Source organism: Octodon degus, unplaced genomic scaffold (assembly GCF_000260255.1).
Source record: "Octodon degus isolate 3935 unplaced genomic scaffold, OctDeg1.0 scaffold00310, whole genome shotgun sequence".
Classification (NCBI taxonomy): domain Eukaryota; kingdom Metazoa; phylum Chordata; class Mammalia; order Rodentia; family Octodontidae; genus Octodon; species Octodon degus.
Genome location: NW_004524886.1, coordinates 646962 through 651847, shown reverse-complemented (window position 1 = coordinate 651847; position 4886 = coordinate 646962). Strand labels below are relative to the sequence as shown.

General features: G+C 55.7%; 1 pseudogene; it reads left to right on the top strand.

Moving 5' to 3' along the window:
* Positions 1-3466: 3466 nt before the first annotated feature.
* On the top strand, positions 3467-4442 carry LOC101561801 (annotated as a pseudogene).
* Positions 4443-4886: the final 444 nt, after the last annotated feature.

Sequence of the window (4886 nt, the reverse complement as noted above, 5' to 3'; positions counted from 1 at the left end):
TTTTTTTCAGAACCGGAGATTGAACTCAGAACCTTGTGTTTGCCAGTCAAGCGCTTATCCTACTGAGCCATCTCCCTGGCAAGGAGTACATATTTAGAAGACCAGAATGACAGGTGCTCCAAGCATGACTCTACTATTACACGTTGCCATCTTCAGTGCCGTTGCTTAGTTCACAGGTATCAGCATATATAGTCAGTCAGGGTGAGAATTCCACCATTTAACTGGTAGTTTCAAAAACCTGCTGAAGGTTCTGAGGATCATGGCCTTGCCCATCTTGTGCATGTAAATGGATGGCCTGCCCCTGTCATGTTTCCCAGCTTTTCTCCTTGCCCTGTCTTTGTTGTCTAGTCCTCAAGTTCTCACTTTCCTTTTAATTGTGCAATACCTTTCTGTTTTATTTCTTCTCCTGAGTTCCTATACCAAGGAGACTACGATATTTCCACATGTGGGTCTGGGGACTTTCTGCGCCTGCTCCCCCGTGAGTTCTGTCTTTGCTCGGGACCCTGGGGCAAATGTCTAATGGGAGTGCTATTGCCTGGGGTCCTTGCTCCTGCTCTGTACACAAACGGTGCTGATACTATGTGCCAGACTGCTGCAGTTTCCTACAGTGCAGGGTGCTACGTGCCGCCCAGCCAGGTGGTGGGCGCTGGTGAGTGGCACCAGCCGTGCTCTCCAAGCTGCTGACCCAGAGCTGCTCTCTCCCTCCACAGGGCAGCCTGCTGTCTCCTCAGCCTCAGAGACCACCACACTGGCCTGAGAGAGGGCACTGAGACGCACCAGCCTTTCGGCTGCAAGGGATGACATCCCGCCCCCACCTGTGCTCAGCCACTTTCCTCTACTTTCTGGCACTGAACACTTTGGTGGGCCAGATGCCACCTTTGTGCTTGCTCTTCTGTCAGAATTTTCATTGGGTTTCTCTCTGGACACTAAGAGGCACCAGAACTCTCTGCCTTGTTCTTGAGAGAACTCTTGCCTGATCCTGGAACTGAAGTCCGGAAGGCTGATGGAGCTGTGAGTCTTCTACTTTCTTGGAAGGGCAAGGGTGAGGATTTGGACCTGGGCTTGTCATAGCAACAAGTCTTACCTGGGGTCTGTATCCAGAGTCCCCAGGTATGGATATATAGTCACATATGGTGGTTTGGCCTGGTGTTTTCTACTTATACTTACCAGAGCTCAGAGGAAGGGGTTTCCCAGTCCCAACCTGTCCTCTGGAGCCCCACTTTGGAGAGCAGCCCCTGCACCCCATTCTGAAGTAACTCAAGGCACCACATTCAGAGAGCGAGTCTAGAGTAGCTCAGAAGTGAGTTCGTTTTCCTCCTTCCTCTTCTGAGCTTGGCTGAAGCCCTGTGTCCCCTGGTTGGGATGGGCACACAATCCAGGACTTCTTTCAATCTCTGAAAGGAAAAGGCAGCTTCTTACAGCTTACAAAGCTGCTTATGAAAGACAGTTGTGTTGTTATTGCTCTGGGTGATTATGCGTCAGCCTCCTGATCAGCCAGTCAGGCTCTGCAATTTCAGTCCTCTCTGAAGCTGGTCGGAAGGATGCAGTTCAAATGATCCACTTCCAACAACCACAGGGCTAAGGGAGACTGGGGTGGGACCAGGGGGACCCCGGCATGAGAGGGCCATGCAAGTGGTCCTGGCAGGAGCGAGGACCTTGCTTTGATGTGAATCTGATTTCGCTCTTCCGGCTTCTCTGCCAGGTGGCTCGGCTCTGTCAGGAAGGTGCTGTGCCTCAGCCTGGAAGTGCAGGTGGAAAAGCCCTGCAGCAGGGAAGGCACAGCAAACATGAGAGGGTGTGCCACGCCTCCAGGAGCACCCAGAGACGAAGTCAGCCCTGCCACACAGTGCCGCCCAACTCTAGCCAGAAGGCGTGCAAGTTCTGCTCCGTGAGCTCCTCCGAGGCAGGCTTAACCCTAGGTCAGTCAGGCAGGTCCAGGCTTGCTAATCCAGAGTCATAGCTTTAAGACAAACTTTCTAAAACAGTTATTCATTGTTAATGTAGAACTCAGTTTTGTGCTGAGCTATCTAAGGTATTTGAACATTTTCAGTGTCTGTATCCTTTGAAATGTTAAGATTCTCAACTAAAGATAGGAGCTAAAAACCACAAGAAAATGGGGTTATTTGCTGATAGATCCCTGACAGTCATACTACGAGAGCTGCTGGGTACTGGGCATCAGGGTAAACAGTCAGAATATCTTGTCTTCAAATATTAAAACATCCAGATAAAACATTCTTTGTGAGGGAAATTTGCAAGTTCGGCTCTCGTGAGAGATTGCTGACCCGCTTGCGTAGCTCTCCTCTCCCTCCTTGGGATCTCTTGGACTTGCGTGAAAACTTCCCGTGACTCTATGCGTAAAGAGTTATGAGGCATTCTTCACAAGCGACACCTGCAGGCACGTGAGTGTGCACGTGTGTGTGTAGAGTCCTGCGTGTGGATCACCTGTTCCTTGGCACTGGCCTGGCTGCCTCTGATGGCTCCTTGTCCCCTCTCACTCCTGCATGACATCTGCCCGAGGTCCTGGCCCGGACCAGGGAGCAGACACTTGTGGAATTTCCTAGTGCAGCTCGAGCAGAGAGTCCCCAGTGCCTCTCCAGCGTTGCCGGGTGGCAGTGGCAGCCCCACAGAGATGCTTGTCCTTTACACGTGTCTGTACTCTTGTTCCCACTGCTTCCGTCTTCTGGATGCCCAGGGCCACTTGCAGTTACCATGGTGGCTGCAACCCTGGGCAGACCTCGGCGCTCTTAGGTAGAGACCCCCCACTGGAGCCTGGGCTTAGCCTATTGCAGCCACGAGTGCTGCCAGTGACCAGCGCAGACTCAGTGTCACCAGTAGCATAGGCGTCTGAGGTGTGGCTGAGGACTCAGCAGGTCTACACCCCTTCCATGAGCACAGGGAGAGCCAAGCTGGGCGGCAGGCCGGGCCCCACAGGCCTGTCTCCTGAGAGCTCTTCCACATAGGGTCTGATATTCCCCACACCCCATTCGCACACCACTGAGGCGTTGTGTGGCGTGAGCGTTCACTGACTCTGCGCGCGGTCTGTGAATTTGCCCTTTCCGCTCCCACACACATCACTTTCTGTCCTGGATACACTTTCCTTGAGCTGCCAAGTGTGAAATTCCTGTCATGTGCAAGAAAACGAACACCTCAGGGTAGAGGTCTCTGTCAGACCAGCCCCCGGGCCTTGCCCACCCGGGGAGCAGTGTGCAGAACAGCTGGTCGCTGAACCTTTCCACTGAGCTCTCGCTCTCTCCGTCTTCTGGGCACTACTCCCCGAGGAGGGACGCCAGACTCAGTCCCTCTGTCTTTCAGGAGACAGGCGCCCTGCGCTGCGGGAACCTGAGCCCACGCAGCGGGAAAGCCAGCGGGGACGGGCCTCCACTCAGCCCACACGCGCAGCTGGGCAGCGCGAGCTGTGCTGTCCATAAGCTCTCTCATCCAGCTCTTTGTTGTTTGGCCGTAACAGATGACTGTGGTCACGGTAAGGGACAATGACAGCCACTTCCAGCCATTCGTCCTGGCGGGCTTCTCTGATCGGCCTCGACTGGAGCAGACGCTCTTTGCTTTTGTCTTGGTCTTCTACGTGCTGGCCCTGGCGGGCAACGCAGCCATCATCCTCCTGTCAGTGCTGGATGCCAGGCTCCACACACCCATGTACTTCTTTCTGGGGAACCTGTCTTTCTTGGACCTCTGCTTTACCACAAGCATTGTCCCCCAGCTGCTGTGGAACCTTGGGGGCCCCGATAAGAGCATCGCCTACCATGGCTGTGCAGCCCAGCTCTACATCTACATGGTGCTGGGCTCCACCGAGTGTGTGCTCCTGGTGGTCATGTCCTACGACCGCTACGTGGCCGTCTGCCGGCCCCTGCACTACACGGTGGTCATGCACCCCCGCCTCTGCCTGCAGCTGGTTGGTGTGGCCTGGTGCTGCGGCTTTCTGAACTCTTTCGTCATGTGTCCCCAGACCATGGAGCTGCCGCGGTGTGGGCGGCGCCAGGTGGACCACTTTCTCTGTGAGATGCCCGCCCTTATTGCCATGTCCTGTGCAGACACCACGCGGGTCGAAGCCTTCGCCTTCGCCCTGGGCGTCGCCCTCCTCCTGGTGCCCCTCTCTCTGATTCTGGCCTCCTACGGCATGATTGCAGCCGCTGTGCTGAGGATCCAGTCAGCCGCAGGGCGCAAGAAGGCCTTCAGCACCTGCTCCTCACACCTGCCGGTGGTCTCCCTCTTCTACGGCACCATCATCTACATGTACCTGCAGCCGGCCAACAGCACCTCCCAGGACCAAGGGCAAGTTCCTCACCCTCTTCTACAACATCGTCACTCCGAGCGCCAACCCCCTCATCTACACTCTGCGGAACCAGGACGTGAAGGGGGCAGTGAGGAAGCTCTTGGCTGGCAGGGCGGGGCTGGGGAGGCCCAGGCAGGGGGCCCTCAGGTAGCCCGGCTGGGCATGGTACCCCTTCATCCACACCCATGGGCAGAATGGCTTTACACCCTGAAATTTCTTCTGGATTATGAAATATTGGTGTATGTGCAGTGCCTCATCCTAGGGCGGGCCCCACGTCGAAACATGGAGTTTTTCTACACGTCACATACACCTTACACACATGGGCCGGAAGTGGCTTCATTCAGTGCTGTCAGTGCCCCTGTGCTCGGAGCCCCCATCTCATGAAGTCCGGCGAGTGTCAGGACCGCTCAGGCTGTGGGCGTCGGGGCAGCCTGGAGCCAGATGAGGAGTGCACAGCCTGTGGCAGCCTGCTGGGCCTCTGCCGCAGTGTCGGTAGCCAAGGGTGGGTGGGTACTCAGAGGAGAACAAACATCGTCGGGAGCTGAACTCCAGAGGGGTGTCCCTGGCTTACGGGGTGGGAACCTCTGCTCCACAG